The sequence below is a fragment of the Leptonychotes weddellii genome, chromosome 1 (assembly GCF_054177405.1).
Source record: "Leptonychotes weddellii isolate Sample4059 chromosome 1, ASM5417740v2, whole genome shotgun sequence".
Lineage (NCBI taxonomy): Eukaryota > Metazoa > Chordata > Mammalia > Carnivora > Phocidae > Leptonychotes > Leptonychotes weddellii.
Window position 1 is genome coordinate 94747171 of NC_138369.1, and position 21383 is coordinate 94768553.

The following is a 21383-nucleotide window of genomic DNA, read 5'->3' on the forward strand; positions in this document are numbered from 1 at the left end:
TTATTTACCAGTATACCAGCACCACATATGAAGAGGAAGAGTTTCAGAAAAGGCAAGGAGTGGGTTATTCTCCAGTTGGTCACCTGTGTTCAGTTAATGTAAAACTTCAGTTTACAAGTAGTGCATCTTTTTAATCACAATTATGAATGATTGAGCATCATGACAGAATAGGCTACAAATCAACCTATTTCTATCTTTTTAGGTCATATATGATGAATACCTGGGCTCTACCAACTAATTATAGTGTTTCTGAAAGCATCTGTTGTTTTCTCTTCCCTAGATAAAAAGACTCTCCCTGATATCTACAAAGGGAATACTTCTTTATAGCATCTGATTCCTACCACTGACCATCAGCATTTTGAATCTTGATTAGATATGTGCTAGGTGTTCTTTATGCTCAGAGTGGAATTTTTAATAAACTGTTTTTTGTTGCAAATGGATGTATGTGGTAAGATGGTGTAGGTATGAATACAACAATGAGTTTCAAGTAAAGAGTAAATTGGGTTAGGTTGAAAATAATCATTTTTCCATCGTGATTTAAAACTCTTAGTCTTCGGGAACTTATCCAGAAAAGAATATTTTTAAATGGCTTTTTTTTTCATTTTTCATTTTCATATATTTTCCTTATCTTACTTACAATGAGGACAAAAACCAAAGCTTTATAAACCATAAGATAACTGTACTTTCCATCACATTGTCTTGGGATTATATTTTAATTTCATAATTGTAATATTTAAGTTTAGTCCATTTTAGTGAGAATATTGTTATCTAAGGGAGCAAGCTCATAAAGATCTACATATGGTAGTTTCTCTGACGTTTGCAATCTAATGCAGAAGTTGGTAAACCTTGTAAGGACCATGTGCTAATACCTTTTCCATTTTTAAAGGATGCTTAAAAAAAGAGAATAATATGCAACCAGGATCTCTTAAGTGGCTCACAAAGCCGACAATATTTACTATCAGCCCCTGTGCAAAAGAATGTCTGCAGACCCCTGATCTGCAAGCAAGCCCTGCCTTTTTGGATAATGGCTGAAATATATCTCTACATTTGTCCTAGAGTCATAGTATCTCAATATGAGGAAATATCTTCAGAGTAATTGACTCATTCATTAGTTAGATGCATCCCCCTGGCAAGTGGACAGATTCTATTCAAGTTACTGGTTGTGTTGTTTATATAATTGAAAACAAGATGAAAGCTACAATATCTATACCACTAAATACCATCACTAAAATCTTTCAGTTCACCGAGAAATAGGCCTTACCTATTACAAAGGAGGTAAAATGATAATGAAAATAATATATTACACCACATAACACTTCATTCCTTCTAAGGCACTCAGACTAGACTGTCCACAATGAGTGATCTTCAAGCAGAATAAGAAGACTCTGAATGCACACCTCTTTCCCTTCATTTAGCCATCCCATGCCTACAGCATACTTCAACTATTGACCTTAGATCCCCTTTCTGAGGAGTCTGAATGCAGCTTCTCATTTTTTGCCATACACTCCTGATGGTTGGTCTCTATAAATTAATCACAGTTGTCAGTTAACACATGAGAGTTCTTTGCATTGGTTCGGGTACATTGAGTACCTGAAAGCTTATGTGCAGTGAAGGGGAGGGGAAGTTGAAGGGGGCATCTCTCAGGTGGTTGGGATGAAGAAAAGTCAGAGGGTAGAGATGTCTCTAGGGTAAGAAAGGAAGGAAGAAAAGGTGATAGAAATTTTCAGTGAAATGAATTAAAGTCTCCTTTTTTGGTATAACCGGCAAATATTTCAGTTATGTTTTTTTGTTTTTCTAAAGATTTTATTTATTTATTTGACAGACAGAGAGAGAGAGAAAGAGAGCACAAGCAGGGGGAGCAACAGAGGGAGAGGGAGAAGCAAGCTCCCCGTTGAGCAGGGAGCCCAATGTGGGGCTCCATCCCAGGACCCTGGGATCATGACCTGAGCTGAAGGCAGTCACTTAACTGACTGAGCCACCCAGGCGCCCCCAGAGTTATATTTTAAGAATAGGATAGTCACCGAGCAAATGGCTGCATGACTTTAAGTTTCTGAAAGGCAGGAAATGGATCAGAATGAGGACAACAATGAGAGAAAGGAGGAATGGAAATTACAGAGACAGATCGGAAGGATGTATGTATGTACATATTTATACCCCAAAGATAGGCCTTAATAAAAGAACAAGCTACAAGTCTCAGGAAAAATGCATCTTATATCCAATGTAGCTCTCTAAGGAGATAGAAATCCAGACTGTTCATCAGTATCACAGAAATATTAGGATGCAGTAAAGTCAGAATAGAAAATCAAAAGTACCCAAAGATGTCACCTGCTACACAGGGAAGGAAATATCATCAACCTTCATGAGTGAGGCAGTTTAGAAAGGCTGACTGTCTTCACCAGAGAATACTCAGTGATTATGAGTAGATCAGATATTTAATAATGAATACATGGATCACCCAGTAATTTGTTAATTAAATACTTTAATTTAGAGCATTTGTCATAATTTAGAATTGGACTGAGAAATATCCAGCTTCAGAAATGACACATTTCAGGAGCCCATCATAAACTGAATGATTGTAGAGGTAGAAAGTGCTCTCAGTGAAAATCTAGGCCTGCCTCCCCAGGTCATAGTTGAACACCAAGCTCAAGGGATTGAGACAGAATCCCAGCACTGCCACCCAGTCCTGACTCAACATTGTTTCTGTTATACCCTGTGGTCACTATGTCACTGAGATGTACAGATCCCACACACTCACACACCCCCCCCAGAGCCCTTGAGGCTATCTACTAGCATTCTTAAGCATTCCTTATGCAGTATAGAAATTCTGTTGTCAGTATGAAGGCATCAAAACTTACTGCCTGCTGTCTAAAATAAGACTATCCTTCCCCCACAAATGAGTTTAGAAACATAATAAATGCTATGCTAGTTGCTATAGGATGCTATAAATAGAGAAAATAAGCCATCTTAAAATAAAATCTAACTAGGTCTTGCTATAGGATTAATGAAACAAATTAGGAATGACAATGACAAAATACTACAATGCTCCATTGTTTTTTAGTATCAAAGTTGTCTTGCAGTTTTTTCTCAACTCTTTTCAAACATAGATTTATGAATGTCTAAAGAGAAAGCCACCAAAAAATAAAACATTTGCCCATGTACTAATATCAAATATAAACAAAAAGATGAAAACATTTCTGAGATTAAATGTGGATACCAATGTATTGTCATCATAGTCTATACCATAGAAGTATAGGACTAAGTTCTGTTCATCCCTTGGTGATCCAGAAATTTGACCAACTATAAGGAATTGCATTCCAATTTAGTTTCTGTGGTGAGCATGAAAAGACATGGCTACCAAAGATTGGTATTTATGGGAATGAAAGTGTTGATTTTTAAAGAAGAGGGCTAAAAGGTTGGACAGTTCTTGCTGAAGAAAATGAACTCAAGTCCCATGACATTGAGTAATCAATCTATCATTGCCACATCTAAAAAGTGAAATGGGCAATAAAATAAATACAAAGTAGTAAGACATACATTGATCATATAAGAGAGACACAGTGATAATCCAATGAAAACTGAGTCCTTGTAATAGCTATGAATAGTCCCAAGTACTTAAAAAAAACCCACATATTATTAGATAGGTCTAACGTGACACTAAAAAAAAAAAAAAAAGAACACACACACACACAAAAAGATTAATAGTAATGCCAACAAGAACCAGTGATTGGCACCCAACTATAGATACCCTAGTCAAGTTTTATAGAAAACAAGTAAAAGAAATGATCCACATCTTTGAAAATGTGCAATATACAGCACACAGATATCAACCTTTCAGATGCCATAGAGTAATTACTTTGTCTTTTTTATGTTTTTTTTTCCAAATAAGTAGGTATATGGACTTCCCTGCATCTTCTCTGGAGCCAAGTCTGGGTACATCCTGCCACAGATCAGAAGTTTGCATTATTTGCAAAGCCACTCAAACAAAGCAAGCCAATTTAAAACACACTACACTGCAGCAAAGCAAGTTAGACAAATTATTGCAATTATTTTTCAAAATAGGCTACCAAGCATAAGGTAAGCATACAATTGCTTGAAATGAACTGAGATAAATTACTCAGTCCTGCAAGGCTGACTGTAATAAACATGCTTCCTCATATCTTTATGGCCCACCAGTTTTTACGTTTATACTTCTGGCTTTAAGCTGAGTTATCACAGAGATTCTATAGAATGGGTTTGTTTTTGTGCTTGGAGATTCTTGAGGTGACTCTTTAAAATCAGGAATTTGAAAAAGTACTCAGGCTGCTGTGGAAGATTCATGTTGGGCCATTAAAAGGGGAAAAATTAAACCATGTGTCTGAATGAGTGAAAGAAATTCTCTGTTCCAGAAAATTGTTAGCCCTGTAAGAAAAAATCAGGAAATCTTTTGTAACCCCAAAACTCTAAAAATCTAGAGGAAACTACACAATTTTGTGTAAAGTGGGACTAATGATACAAATCAGGGTGAAATTAGCATTTAAAATTTTTATTTGCACCATTCGGAAGCCTCTGACAAGTTGAAGACTTTAGAAAATAATACTGGCTAAGCATCTGATTCATGTCTGCTTCTAAAATGTACCAACAGCAACAGTGTGACATATGATCAGAACTGGAAAAAGTCTTCAAGGCAGGGTGGACACAGCTAGTCCTGTTATTTACTGTTGGCAGAGAACCAACCTAATGATGTCTTTTTAAAAGTACGCATAAATTGAGAAAACAGGGTCAAATGAAGAAAACAGAAGAACAAAGCCCAATATTGTGTCTTAAAATAAATATTAATTGAAAGCCCTCCTTATGTCTTGAGGATGAAGAAATGCATATATATGTAGTGTGCTAATAATGAACTGAGAACAAAAAGTGCTACAGATATTCCTATGATGAGCACAGGAAAAGGAAAATATAGAAAAAGTTGTGGCAGAGACTACTATGTTCACAAAATCATTTTTTTTCTTGGGCATTCAGCTTTCCCATATTTTTCCAGCTTCTCTTATAGTTGCATGAGGTCATGTGAATTGTGGTTAGTGAAATGTGGACAGAATGATAAATGCCACTTCTAGGCATGGCTACTACTAAAAGCAGTCTCCTAACAATTCTCTGTGCTGTCCCTTTTCCTGATCTACCAGTAAGATATAGAAAACACAGTAGAGCACTCTGAGGTCCTAAAACAGGCACTGCTTCCTTCATTGAGAAAGTCTGGTTGTGAACAATATGTCAACTGAATTAAACACTGTGATAGGTAATGCAGTTGATTTATATTCTGCTACAAGCTCCTTATTTTGTTGCTGACAGATAATAATTTATAGATTGCTACACTTTGGGTAGTAATGCCCTAAGGAGGTGAAAGGAAGTTGGATCCCTGAATCATTAGAGCAGATTAACAGACCAATCGGAGCCACACTAGACTGTTGTAGGAACAAGCAATAAACTTTATTATTGCAATTAATCCACTACCATTATTGATTTTTTTAAGCACTTACACAATCTTGGTTAATGTAGATCGTTAGAAAGAAAAACGACTGACAGAATAGACAGTGTTTTCAGGTGATCTTAAAATGTTGACAAACTTTCATGTATTCCACAAAACAGAAATTGTGAGCAGATTGTACATTCTAACTATACACAATAAACTAGTAATTAATAAGAAGATGTTTTTAATAAGCAAATTAAATCAAAGGTAAAGGTATTATTTTCTGATAACTCTTTGGCCAAAGAGGAAATTTTAAACTGTAAATATCAGTGCCAATAATAAGATCAATATGTATTAAAACTCAGGAGATTGAGTGCAAAGCTGTTCTGAAGTGCATTTATAGCCTTTAATGAAATATGCATAGAACTGAAGAAACTAGAAAAACAAGCATACAAATGTAAGGAAAGCAAGAGGGATAAAACAACATAAATAAAAGGAGAATATAATATAATATATTTTTAAAGGAAAAGCTGTAGACTTAAATAATAAATCTAGGAGAGTTTTATGGTAAAACAATAGTAAAGGCAGTATAATAGACCCCTATGCAAGTCTAATCAAGAAAAAAAAACCCTACAAATACATAAAATACAGAAGGAAATATTAAGAAATTATTTAACTTGGGGGAAAATATAAATTACCAGCATTAACTCAAAAAGAATTGTATCTGACTAGAAAAATAGCCACGGATATATAAAAGTTGTTAAACTATAACCTCTACGAAGATGTACAGGGAGACATTATATATTGTTTGGGTTTTTTAATTTACTAATTCAGAAATACGGGTATACACATTATTGAAATATATAAAAATAGTACATATTTCTTCTAAATTATCAGAGTGAAGAAATTAAAATAACAATTATTTATCAAAGGAAATAGCAGTGAAAAATTTTAGAAGTCAACCTGTTAAGCATAAAATAAGATAAAAAAAGACCCCAAGCATCTGCCATAACGATGACAAACACACAAATAATGTATGTTCATATCAGTTAGGGTCTGAAAAACAGATGGAACCATTTTATGTGCATAGGAGACACAGTTTTGACTTGGGATCTTTAAAGGTATTTAAATATCAACCAAACAAAAGAAAGAAGGCCTCAGAGTATAAGAATGAGTCAAGTTTGAATTTAAGGTTTTAAATATAAATGGCACATATAGGGTAACTTTTTACTAAGAAAACATTCAATAAAATATACTAATAAAGTATAAAACAAAAGCTGTTGAAAATACAAGGAGAAATAAACACAGATATAGTAATATTGCTAAGGAAATTTCACAGAATTCTCAGCCTAGCAAATCAAATGTAAAATTATAAAATTGAATTGGGGAAGCATACCTTACTTAGTTAAATAAACTAATATTAACGTACAGAGATCTCTTTGTTTTAAATGGTCCATGTATCATTTACAAACATTGACCATAGTAGTCCACAATGAAGCAGTTAATAGTTTTATAAATAGAGAAATTACGCATGCTTTGCTCCGAGTACTATTCTGTTTAGAACAAAATGCATTAACACTGACTTAATACAGAACTCTCTGATAACAACACATAGAAATACTGGGTGGCTCAGTCGGTTAAGCATCTGCCTTCAGCTCAGGTCATGATCCCAGGGCCCTGGGATTGAGTCCCATAACGGGTTCCTTCCTCAGTGGGGAGCCTGCTTCTCTGCCTGCCACTCACCCTGCTTGTGCGCTCTCTCTTTCTCTCTCTCTGACAAATAAATAAATAAAATCTTTAAAATACTGAACTAAACAAATAAAAACTTGAAATGTATGGAACAGTCCAAAGAAAAGAAAGGAATATCCTCAAGTGATAGAAGTCAAGTGAACTGAAAATCAGTAACATAAGCTCAGGAGTTGTCATCAGAGCAGACTTAGGAGAAACCTGGACATGGACATAAGACCTAATGCCAGAGTCTGGAGTTTCAATGTCCAGTAGGAATAAGAGATATGGCCTTGGGTTCCCAAATGGGAAAGTGGTAATGTTGAGATTTTTTCTAAAGACTTTTCAGCAAAAGGGTAATTTTTTTTAAATCTCCAACTACCGAAACATGGAAACTACAGGGTTCTAGGTAGAATAGAAAGTAAAGAATAGAAAGTAAAAATCATTGCACCACGAGTGGGTGTGGAGTTGAAATTTCTATCAGCTGAATGATGAGGCGTCCTCAAGCCAAGAAATCAATACATAAACTCTTCTCAGTTTATTTCCCAGTAAAGTAAATGCAAAATATTCTCTGGAGAGAAATTTACAGTTCAAATGTTATAGGTTTGCTAAAGGAAAAACTGTCTCTACTGAGGATTAGCATGCAATAAAAAATGAGAAAAATTCCCCATGAGCAAGAGTCAGCAGAAACAACAAATAGGAGGGTTAGCATCCCTTGAACTTGAGAACATAAAACAATATTCTGAGAGCCTCGAAAGGAAGAATGTTTAAAATAACTGAAGATAAAGTACATAAACTACAAATAATAAATAAATGGTATAAATAAATAGTGTACATTTTTAAAATAGTCAACAGATTTTGAGAAAATATAAAGTATTTCCAGAAATCCAAAAAGTAGTTGCAGAAATAAAAAAAACTTAACACTGTCAGTGGATTGGTTTAAAAGAAGACTAGACACAGCTGAAGAGATAATGCTTTAGAAGAAATATCTGAGGAAATTAATCATAAATGGAATATAGGAAGTTGATGAGATGAAAAATATGAAAGAGGGATTAAAAAACATTGAAGAAAGGATGAAAAGACCTAACATACTAAAATAGAAATATCAGAAGGAGAGAATGACAGAATGGGTGAAAATCATAATTTTCAAAATAATGGCAGAGAATTTTCCACAATTAATAAAAGATATGAATCCTAAAATTAAAGGAGCTAAAAAGTCCTGAGTATAGTAATAAAAAGAAATTTCACTTTGACCATATTTTAGTGAAAAAATATATATCAAGAAGATAAAGGGTAAAGAGAAAAACATAAATGCTACCAGAAAGAAAAGTCAAATAACCAACAACAAAAAAAATTGATTGGCAACAGCCTTTCAATAGCCCCCCAAAAAGCCCAAAAGATTGCAGAATGATATCCTGACAGTGCTGAAGGTAAAAATCTATCAACCAAGATTTCTATACACAGATAAAATATACTGCAAGGATAAGGATGAAATTGGGCATTTTCAGTCAAAGATTAAGAGAGTTTGCCACTCATAGACCCTCACTGTCAGTATTACTAAAGGATATACTTTCAGGAAGAGGGCGCCTGGGTGGCTCAGTTGGTTAAGCGACTGCCTTCGGCTCAGGTCATGATCCTGGAGTCCCGGGATCGAGTCCCGCATCGGGCTCCCTGTTCAGCAGGGAGTCTGCTTCTCCCTCTGACCCTCCCCCCTCTCATGTGCTCTCTCTCATTCTCGCTTTCTCAAATGAATAAATAAAAAAATTAAAAAAAAAATCTTTAAAGGATATACTTTCAGGAAGAAATTTTTAATTGCTTCTTTAATGCAAATTAAGCACAAAATTATAAACAGGAAATCCCATTAAAAATAAAATAGAATGCCATAAGATGCCATTCACAAGGGCAATAAAATAGATAATCCAAAGACAGATTTAGTATAAGTTACTCAATAACTTAATGGAAAAACAGATAATTTATATATGAGAATTTCTTATATAAATGAAATAACATATCAGCAGAGTCGTATAATGATAAACTACTTTATTAATAGTGGCGGAATACTTTACTATCTCTATGGAAAAATAAAATTAATTTCCTGATGCATACTGTATGTAAAATTCAAATCAAGATGGATTAATAACCCAAAATAAAATGAAATCTTTCAAAGTTTCAGAGAAATAGAAGATAATATTTTCATGAAAGTGGGGTAGGGAAGGGTTTCAAAATATGACACAGAAAACATAAGGAAAAGACTAATAAATTAAACTAAAATTTAAAACTTCTCTTTGTAAAGGATGGCATAAAAATAAAAATGCAGGTATGAACAATGCATGCAACTGGTAATGCATTAATATCCAGAATATATTAAAAACTGTAACAAATCTATAAGAAGCTGTCAGGAGGAAAAACAATAGTAGAATGTCAAATAATATGAATAGAAATTTTACAAGAAAGGAAATCCAATAGCCAGTACATATGAAGACTAATATTACTAATAAACAGATTAATACAAATTATAATTTGATGAGATACCAAATTACACCTATCTCATTGGCAAAAATTTACAAGTCTAACAAATGTCGATGAACAAGTAGAAATATCTTGACTTATACTTTGCTGGTTGGGTATCAATTATTACAACAGAGCAATTGGCAATATATAGTAAAATTATCATATTTCTTAATCTAATAATTTTACTTCTAGGTAGATAACATTAAAAAAGTTTTCCCTTGTGCACTAAATGACATGTACAAAGATCCACATCAAAACATTATTTATAAAAGCAAAAAAATAAATTGCAAGCAACCTAATCTTACATTTGTAGAAAATGAAAAAATAAATTAACTTATTTACATAATTGAACATGATACAGAGGTGAGAATAATTAGATCTACATGAGAACATGAATAAATTTTTTTTAAGATTTTATTAATTTATTTGTCAGAGAGCGAGAAAGCACAACCAGGGGGAGCAGGAGATAGATGAAGAAGCAGGCCCCCTGCTGAGCAAGGAGCCCGATGTGGGACTCGATCCCAGGACTCTGGGATCATGACCTGAGCCGAAGGCAGATGCTTAACCGACTGAGCCACCCAGGTGTCCCGAGAACATGAATAAATTTTTAAAACATTACCGTAGAGAAAAACATAAAAAACTAGGTAGATGACACCATTTATGTAAATGTTTTAAATAATAAAATAATGCTATAATTAACTGAAGATTTTTATCTGTATCATAAAATTATTTAAAATAATTTATGTGGAAATGGTACATACCAGACTCAGGATTTGTGTTTACTCTGACTGAAAAGAAAAGCAAGAAAAGACAGATGTTAAGTCACATATTACTTTCTAAAAAATACACAAATATTGCAGAATAAGTAAATATGTTAAATTTCTGTTGTTTGTACATAGTTGTATGCCATATTATTTTGGGGGATTTTTCTGAATGTTTACTATAGTTTGCATATGACATCAAAAGCACAAGAAACAAAAGAAAAAATAAACATTTTAAACTCCATCAAAATTAAAAATGTGCTTCTAAGGACACCATCAAGTAAGTGAAAAGACAAGTCATGCAATGGGAGAAAATATTTGTAAATCATATATACATATATGATTTATAATATATATATTTACTATATTAAATATATAAAAAGACAAATAACCCAGTTAAATGATGGGCAACAGATTTGAGTAGACATTTCTCCAAAGAAGATATACAGTGACCAATAATCACATGAAAAGATGCTCAGCGTGTTTTAGAGAAATGCAAATCAAAACTACAAGATACTTTTTCACACCCCCCTAAGATGGCTATAATAAAAAATGGAAAATGACTGTTGGTGAGGATGTAGAGAAATTGGAACTCTTGTACTGGTAGGGGTGTAAAATGATGCATCACTCTGAAAAACAATTTGTTAGTTCCTCAAAAAGTTAAATATAGTGTTACCAGATGACCCAGCAACTCCACTCCTAGTTATATACAAAAGAAAATTGAAAATATAAGTTCACAGAAAAAACTTGTGCATGAATTTTCATAGCAGTATTTGTTCATAATATCACCAGAGTAGAAATAACCCAAATGTCCATTAACAGATAAATTCGTAAACAAAATGTGGACTATCTATACAATGGCATATTATTCAGCAATGAAAAAGAAATGAAGTACTGATACATGCTATTGTATGGATAAACCTTGAAAACATTATGCTAATGAAAGAAGCCAAACACTCAAGTCCCTGTTTTGATGATTTCCAAGACCATCCTCAGACTTGATGATTCCTAGAAAAACTCATAGGAACCAGATGCTGTTATATTTATGGTTATGATTTACCACAGCAAAAGGATGCTGACTGAAAGCAGAAGGAATAAGTGCATGTGAGGAAGTCTGGAAGAAATTAGGGGTAAGTTTCCAGGTGTACTCTCTAGATGAAATCACATGGAATGCACTTAATTCTCACAGCAACAATGGGTGTCAACAGAAGCCAAGCGTTGTCAATCAGGGAAGCTGACATGATTGGTATCCAGGGTTTTTACTGGGAGTCAGTCACACAGACTACCCAGATTCAGCTACTCATCTACTCACATTCAGCTACTCAGACTCCAGCCCTGCAGAGCAAAAAATAGGTGTTCACATTAATCACATTAATCACATTGTTAACATAAAGCATATGGGCAAATTGATACAGATCCAAGGCCTTTGGCATACAAAAACAGTTATCAGGTTGAACATTTTAAGGGCTCAGAACTCAGGACCAAGGAGGTGGCCAAGGGCCCGTTCTGAAAATAGACCTTTCTTGGTCATGTGCACAGTTTGAGTAACCTAAGCCTGATGTGCTTTTCCCTGCATAGCCACATTCTCTATGATTCCATTTATATGAAATGTCCAGAACAGGCAAAGCCATAGAGATGGAAATTAGATTAGTCATTGACAACAGAATGGAAGAAAAAGGAATTGGGAGTGACTGCTAATAGGTATGAAGCACTTTTGATGAAAATTTTCTTGAATTAGATAGTGATAATGATCATACAGTCTTGTGAATATGCTAAAAACCATTGAATTATATACTTTAAATTGCAACTTTTATATTTAAGTTATATCTAAATTAAAATCTGTTAGGATATCTCATAGTTTAAAATTTGAAAGTTATGGTTATGAGAATTTATTGACAGTAAGTGTAGAAAGTGTAATTAAAATCAATTAAAATTATAATATAGTAGGAAAAAATTATATAATACCCAGTCTGGGTGGAGCCTCCATTAGGAAACAAATCTCTTTTATTGTTGTGAAATGTTGATGGTAAAATAATAAATCAGAATAATTTGGGAGTATGTCACAAAAATCTTAAAATATAAATATTTAACCAAAGAGAACCAATTAAAGAAATTGTATACTACATGATGACATAACTAGACAGGCATTAAATTGCTTAAAGTATAGTTAATGACATGGGAAAATATTCATAGTGTAATGCCAAATAAAACATAATAAAATGCTATGAAGATCATATATTTAATAATAAGCAATTTTTAAAAACTATCTATAATTACCAGTAATAATTAGATGGAAACATAACAAAACATTTATTATTTTGTGGAAGGATTTAATTATTTCTATGTTTGCTTACAGAGAATATGACTTTCATATTCAGAAAAAATCACAAGGATTATAGTCATTAAAAAATAAGTCCATAGATGGAGAATGGTACAATGATGACTGAGGGGATAATAATACATTTGTACAGAACTTTATAGTTATAAACTGCTAATATAAACATTATCTTATTTTATTTTATTTTATTTTTTTTATTATTTTTTTTTAAAGATTTTATTTATTTATTTGAGACAGAGAGAATGAGAGAGACAGAGAGCACATGAGAGGGGGAAGGGTCAGAGGGAGAAGCAGGCTCCCCGCCGAGCAAGGAGCCCGATGCGGGACTCGATCCAGGCACTCCAGGATCATGACCTGAGCCGAAGGCAGTCGCTTAACCAACTGAGCCACCCAGGCGCTCCATTATCTTATTTTAATCTCTCATTAATCTTATGTGATAGGTAGAGTCATAACTGTGTTCCCATTTTAGGTGTGAGTAATCTCAGGTTTAGAAATGTTTAAATGACTTATTCATGTTATCCCACTCGTTAATGACAAATCCAAGACTCAAAATTCGGTATTCTAATTTCACATTCAGTGCTGCTATGCTATAGGTAAAACACACACACTCACAAAATAAATCATCTAATTGTTACAGAGGATAGAAATAACAAATCTTTCACCTCACATTACCATTCCTCTTCTAAATTACAATGTATGAATGAGTTGACTGTATGGATTGAATTCACTTTTAAAAATTAATTATCTTTTTCATCACCAATATAAAGAACCTCAAGTTGTCAAAACACAGCTCACTTTGTGAAATACAGTTCGTCACCTAAAACTATAAATAGCTCCAATAATAAATACCGAATAACTTTTCTACCTCTTCCTCCAGACTGGATACAAAGAATGTCCATGATAGCATCATGAATAATTAACATCATGATAGCATCATGAAAAGTAGCATTATGAATAATTCTCAAGTATCTGCGGAGCCTATAATATTTTTATATTGCTTTCAACATTTTTATCTGTAGAACTTCTCTTACTCTTTAAAGTTATACATTTGTGAATGAAAAGTAACTTTATATTATCAACATTATTCCATACTTTTACAATTATCATTGAATATATGTAAGAAATTTTAACAATAAAGAAAAGTTAGAAAATAGGTTCTGTTCTGAAGCCTTTCTACACAGGTAGTCATAATAATAGAACTGGTTGACCTAATTTTCTTAAAATCTTTTTTCCTCTGTTTTGACTTTATCTGACCCTCTCAGAAATGCCTCAGTGGATTTCTTATTTAGAATATACTCAGTAAGTGGGTTCCTGAAGAGTAGCTAACATTTAGTGCATAGAAAGACAAAAAACTCTAATCTGGAAAAAATTAAAAGATCAAACATAAAATTTTATCTCTTTTCTTTGTAGTAAGGAACATGCTAATGTAAGAGCAAGATCACCTTAAAGAATAAATTCAACTCTTGCTGAAATTGAAAATGGTTTCCTCTTTTTAAATTCTTTTTCATATGGTGTCACTTATTTGTGGGACATAAGGAATATCATGGAGGACATTAGGAGAAGGAAGGGAAAAATGAAGGGGGGGTGGAATCAGAGGAGGAGACCAACCATGAGAGACTATGGACTCCAAGAAACAAACAGGGTTTTAGAGGGGAGGGGGGTGGGGGGATGGGTGAGCCTGGTGATGGGTATTAAGAAGGGCACGTACTGAATGGAGCACTGGGTGTTATACGCAAACAATGAATCATGGAACACTACATCAAAAACTAATGATGTATTGTATGGTGACTAACATAACATAATAAAAATAAATAAATAAATAAACTTTGTTTGATACTACTAAAACAGGCTTGTTATAAAAAATAAAATATTACAGTACAGAGATTTTAAATAGCAAGGCTAATTATCTCATCTCTCTCCATTATATTATCAGATAAATAAAACCTGAAGGACCTTGTCACTAGCAGAATTATAAAATAAAAAATATTAGGAAGATCTTAGAGCTGGAGGAAAATGTTAACAGGCAGAAATTGAATTCTACTCATAGAAATGAAAGAGAACTAGAATGTTTAATAGGTGGGTAAATATAAAATGCTTTTTCCTCATTATCTTATTTCTTTAAAAATAAATGGTTGATTAAACATCATCAAAATTAAAAGTATTTATGCATTAAAAGATACTGTCAAGAATGTAAAAAGACAACCCCCACAATGGGAGAAAATATTTGTAAATAATGTATCTGATAAGGGTCTAGTATCTAGAATATATAAAGAACACATAGAGCTCAAAAATAAAAAGTCAGAGAACACAACTTGAAGAAAGACAAAGAGTTTGAATAGACATTTTTCCAAAGAATATATGCAAATGGCCTATAAGCACATGGAAAATATGTTCAATATCATTAATCATCAGGAAAATGCAAATCAAAACCACAATGAGATACCACTTAATACCCATTAGGCTGGCTATAGTAAAAAAAAAAAGGGGGGGAACTAGTATCAGTGAGGGTATGGAAAAATTAGAACTATCATACATTGCTGCTGGCGATGTAGAATGGTGTAGCCACTATAGAAAAGTTTAGCAGTTCTTCAAAAAGTTAAACAGAGTTTACCATATGACCCAGAAATTCCACTCCTAGGAATATACCTAAGAAAGCTGAAAACATGTTCATAAAAAGTGCTTACAGATGTACATAACAGCATTATTCATAATATCCAAAAAGTAAAAACAACCCAAATGCCCAACTGAAAAATAGATAAACAAAATGTGGTATATCCATACAGTGAAATATTAAGCCATAAAAAGGAATGAATTCTAGAAACAACCTAAGTATCCATCAAAATATTATAGATGAACAAGGTATCTATAGGACTAGTCATACAATGGAATTTTACTCAAAAAGAATGAACTTGATACATGCTACAACATGGTTGAGGTTTGGAAACATTATGAAGTCCAAGAAACTAAACACAAAAGGTTTTTTTTTTCTAACCCCCCTTAAATTTATTACTAGTATACACAAAAACTATCAATCATTATATACAGTCAACTGGTATGCAGAAATGTATGTAGTCTTTATCATTCTGTTAAGTTAGTTTTACTAGATTCCTTCAGATTTATAATTATAATATGATCTAATTTGCAAAATAAGAAAATTCCATTTCTTCTTTTCAGATATTTATACTAGTTATTTAATTCCCTATGTTATTATGCTTATCAGTATACCCCTAAAATATGTGATGGTCAAACATATTATTTAAAACATATTATGTCTTCTGAATTTCTTTATGTTTAATTAAACCAGCAGATTAGGATTTGAGAAATGAATCCTTTACCTAAACAATTATTAATCATTACAATTACCTAAAAAAAATGCTCTTTAAGTTGCTTTTTTTCTTTTTTTCTTTTTTTAAGATTTTATTTATTTATTCATGAGAGACAGAGAGAGAGAGGCAGAGGGAGAAGCAGGCTCCCAAGGAGCAGAGAGCCCAATGCGGGACTCAATCCCAGGACCCCGGGATCATGACCTGAGCCAAAGGCAGACGCTTAACCATCTGAGCCACCCAGGCGCCCTAAGTTGCTTTTTTTCTTGAGCTAAGGTATGTCAAAGATTCTTTTAGTGAAAACTTGCATCTCTTTTATAAATTCATTCAATATACAAAACAATTGGACTCTAAAGTGAGGATAATATAGTTTGAAAGATCAATTTTTAAGGAGAAAAACACATAGTCCATATTTTTTATGAACTAGCAAATTATTTATCTGAAGGCAGACTTTTTTCTTTCTAAATTGAATGCATCTTTCTGGATAACCCTATAAAATGGTCCTAATAAACACTTTTTAAATGTTGATAAAGTGTAAGAAATTAGTATGTGGTTTTACATTTATTAACGGGATGTCCCAAACTTATCCATTACAGAGACTGTATTTCCATCATTTAAGGAAAAAACTTCATTTAATTTTACTACATGGAGAGAAGGGGAGATAACAGTTAATTAAGTTACATAAAAATCCGATTTTAATTACAGCAAGCTCCTATACTAAGGTTTCTGCCAGGAAGTCATGAAGTCATTATGTCATTGCCTTCATTATTATCCCACAACAAAACCATTTCTTTCAGACTGAGGGGAGCCAATATGTAAAAGAGAAGGCACAAAACTCAGCTATATTAGTATAAGATTTAAGTTGAATTTATGATACACTGGAATCTTTTGCTTATATTGCAATAAAATACAAAATGACTTTTTAATTGTGCTAGGTACGATTCAAAGTTAAGTGTGTCTCATATTAAAACTTGGTGGCAGAGATAGGGAGGGATCAATATTATACTCTAAAGAAGTTGTATGATTATCTGCTTTACTAATCTGAGCAACAGTTAATTCCAATGTGCAAAGAACATCATGAAACACAATATTCTTCCTTAGAGATAGTTTAACTCAATGTCACTACACTCTTTGGTTTGACTCAAACCAAATTCAGTGAGGTACAGAGGCTATGGAGTTATAAATGGCAGAAAATCACCATAGTAGATCAAATGTCTGTATGCTTGGTAGAAATCATTTCCATCTATCCAAAAGAAGCCTTTAGTTGTCATGTTTCTACTGTATTACCTTTCCCCAAAACAAAATAAAAGAAGCTATGGAGTTTAGTATGTCAGCTACTGAGAAAAAAAATGATAGGGTAAGTAAGGCCTATCCATTTTAAATTCTATAGGCAATGAAATCAAGATATTACAAGACTAGCAAAGGCAATTTTTTTTTCTAGCTTCTAACAATATCCATGTATATGGATGAATGTAGAAGGGGAAAGATTTACCCATGACTTTTTCCTCCAAAGCTATTGACTTTTAATAATAATGTTTCTTTAAAATCAACATTGAGGGGCCTGGGTGGCTCAGTTGGTTAAGCATCTGCCTTTGGCTCAGGTCATAATCCCGGGGTTCCGGGATCGAGTACCGCATTGGGCTCCCTGCTGAGTGGGGAGCCTGCTTCTCCTTCTGCCTCTGCCTGCAGCTCCCCCTGCTTGTGTTCTCTCTCTCCCCCTCTCTTTTTCTCTTTCTGTCAAATAAATAAATCTTTTAAAATAAATAAATTTAAAAAAAATAAAATAAACATTGATAAGCACATCAAAGCTAAAATACTTGAAAAGAGTTCGTCAAAGTCAAACAATCCTCCTCCCACATATGAAATTAGCAGGTTGAATTAGGTATCAACTGGCAAGCCAGGACAAAAAGTTCAGTTTCTGGGGACCACCTGAAAGAGAGTGTTCTGATCAAAACTATCCAAAAATCCAGCAGCACATTTCTGAAACCTCTGAGAATTAGCTTCATCAATGTGGGAATAATTGGGAAAAAAGAGGTGAGTTTCAAATAATTACCATAAACCATTGGAAATCCAAGGCTTAATTTCATAGGTTGGCAGATGTGAGTCAAGGGCAAGTCAAGATGTAAAGACTTAGGCCCAAAGCGCCTATTAAAAGGCTAAAATTATCATCTTCATATCTTTTCCATATTATTTTGTTATTTACTCATTAATCAATAAGCATTTATTGGAAGCATGCCTTTTGTATGGTACATAGTTATTTGGAGTACAAAAGAAATATCAGCATCTATCCACAAGAAATTTGTGATCATCCCAGATGTGGAACAGTTATCTTTCAGGTCAGTGGTATTCTAAATTAATTATCTGTTCATGTGTCTATAATTATGTTTGATCCGAGAAGTGCACCTGGAAAGGCTGAGTTAGTTACCGTAGGGGGAAGCAATTAATGAGAGTTCACTTAATTTAATAGTTCAGATTCAGCAAGTGTTTATCCCACCAGGTTTTGATCTCAATAACTTCAAGTAAATTTGGTATAGAAGTGATGTATAAATTACTCCAATCCATCTAACATACTGTAATAATGCCCTTAGTCTTACTCGCCTTACCTTTCTGAAGATCTATCCCATTACTGCTCACCTATATCCTATCTTCCCCTTCCAGCTCTTCACTTCACAAAATTCCCTCTATTCTTTTTTTAAGGATAAATCAAAATAATTTCTTAGTCTGAAGATAAGCTGAACTATATGAAGAATGTAATAGATGAAGTGTGCTGCAGGCTGGACAGGACAACAGAGATGTCAAGAGAAACATTTTTTTTTTATTGTGGATAATGTTCAGAGTTAACCCACTGGCTAAAGGTAATGATTATTCTGATATTAGTAATCAATAACATCAATAACATCACTTTAATTTCTAAGAGAGAGAGAATATCTCTTCCTTGGACTGTGCTTAATATTATCTTTATAAGACTGAAGCTGGGCGCCTGGGTGGCTCAGTTGGTTAAACGACTGCCCTCGGCTCAGGTCATGATCCTGGAGTCCCGGGATCGAGTCCTGCATCGGGCTACCTGCTCAGTAGGGAGTCTGCTTCTCCCTCTCCTGCTCCCCCCTCTTGTGCTCTTTCTCTCTCTCACTGTCTCTCTCAAATAAATAAATAAAATCTTTAAAAAAAAAAAAAGACTGAAGCTGACTTTAATCTTTTAAATACATTTTTGGTTTATTATAGCAACTGCTTGGGATGTTTGTCTTATTTTGTCTAATTTGAATTCTGCTATTTCTCAGAGCAATCTAGGCTTGGAATATTGTTGCCCCAAATTCCCCTTCAGTGTGAATTTCCAAAAGCAACTTCTGTCCCTGTGCCTCTGTAGGGATAAGACTAGCCCTTACAAGTGGAGTTAGTTATCCTCACTATCCACCTCAGCTCTTTTATTTTCAGCATTAGAGTTTTATGGAAGTATTCCTCAAACATAAATGTGCTTACAAACCTTCTGGGTGTCTTGTTAAAATGCAGATTCTCATTCAGTAGGTCTGGTGTGAGATCTAAGATTCAATACTTCTAAGATACTCCCAAGTACATCACACTTCAAAGAGCAAGGTATTATGGCATTTACTGCATGGTACTGTGATATTTGTTTGCACAAGTTTTATCCAATATTGTGCCTGGCATGTTGTCGATGCTCACAAATGCTTATTGAATGAATGAATGTTTAAAACTTAACCTGACATAAAGTCCGCCATACAGGCAGACTCTCTGCTTTTCTCAGCCTTCAAGGCTTCTAAGACCACTGAGAAATTTCCACTTGTGAGAAAAGATCATGACCCTGATCCAGTCCCCATGGTGCTTCCTCATGAACCAAGCTACCACAAGAGAGTTGCTTTCAGGAAATAAACATAAACAGAAGGCAGTAGAGTACAATTCCAGCACTTAAACTTCAGAGGTATTGGAAATACCAGTGGAACTTTTTAAAAGAACAGAAGTTTTGAGATTGGTATTTGAAGTTGGACTTTTTATTCATTTTCTATGCTGTGTAAAAACTGCCACAAACTCGGTGACTTAAAACAACACGCATTTATTAGCTTTACAGTTCTGAAGTCCAGGCATGATGTGGCTAGGTTTTCTGCTGATGGCTTAAAAACCGAAATTAAGATCAGCTGGGCTGACTTGCCCTCTGGAAGCTCTGAGGAAGAATCTCTTTCCGAGTTCATTCAGGTTGTTTGCAGAATTCCATTCCTTGTGATTGTAGGACTGGGGGCTCTGTATCCCTGTTGACTGTCAGCTGGGTACCACTCTCAACTCCTGGAGATCACCTGTACTCCTCGCCACATGGCCCCCTCCATTTTCAAGCCAGCGATGGTGCATAGACTCCTTCCTGTGCTTCAAATCTCTGGCCTCCTCCATCCCTGACCTCTAGACTCAAATTCTAAGAGCAGACGTGATTAGATGAGGCCCATCCAGACAATCTTAAGTGAGCTGATTTGGGACTTTACATCTGCAAAATCACTTCCAACACCACCTTGATTCGTGTTGATTGATAACCAGGAGGAGCGTGTATACCAGGGGATGGGAATTTGGGGGCCATCTGAGAATTCTGCCTACCACAGCTTCCAAATTAGAGACTGAGGAAGTATGTTTACCTCTCTTCCCTAGATCCCATGGAAATAAAAATAAAGGTGTACCATTGACATTGAATCCATAGCAACACTGAAAATTGGAAGGGGTGAAATTAGTGCACTGATCATTTTGACAAGATTCTGGAGATCATACTGAAAGGCTGAAGACTGAATTGAGAAAACAGAGACTACTCTCAGGGCACTCAGAAGTCCTGCAGCTGAGGGAAAGCCCATAATCTCTAAGTCAACATGTTAAAGGCTATGTACTGTGTATGGAACCCCTAGGCTGAGGGGTCCTGCCTCATTTGCATACTCATACAATGACACAGTTTTAATGATACAAACTGTTATATACTGTTAGTATATAATTTTGGTTTAACCACCAGAATAATACAAAGAGAAAAGGATTAAAAATGTATATCTTCGGGTAACGAGAATGGAGGTGGAATGTTAATAGGAAGTCACTTTTCATTTAAATCCTTTAAAACATTTTTTTGTGTATATATGCCAATTTATTATGAAAATAAATGTATTTTTTTCTGTCATATTTTGATTTGTAAGATTCTTTACATAGTCTGGATACTAATCCTTCAATTTTATGTGTTATATATATATTTGTTACTGTGTGAGACTTTGTTTTCCAAATTATGATGACTTTTCACATACAGCAGTGTT

At 34.1% G+C, this 21383-nt stretch overlaps 1 long non-coding RNA gene across 2 annotated transcripts in view; it reads left to right on the plus strand.

Annotated features, from left to right (window-relative positions):
• The first annotated feature begins 12043 nt into the window (after positions 1 to 12043).
• Positions 12044 to 21383, plus strand: part of LOC145717166 (uncharacterized) — a 30899-nt gene continuing 21559 nt past the window's right edge. For both annotated transcript variants that reach the window (XR_014140220.1, XR_014140221.1), the window contains exons 1-2: positions 12044 to 12141; positions 18799 to 18956. This is a non-coding gene — a long non-coding RNA (uncharacterized LOC145717166). The remainder of the gene's footprint in view (positions 12142 to 18798; positions 18957 to 21383) is intronic.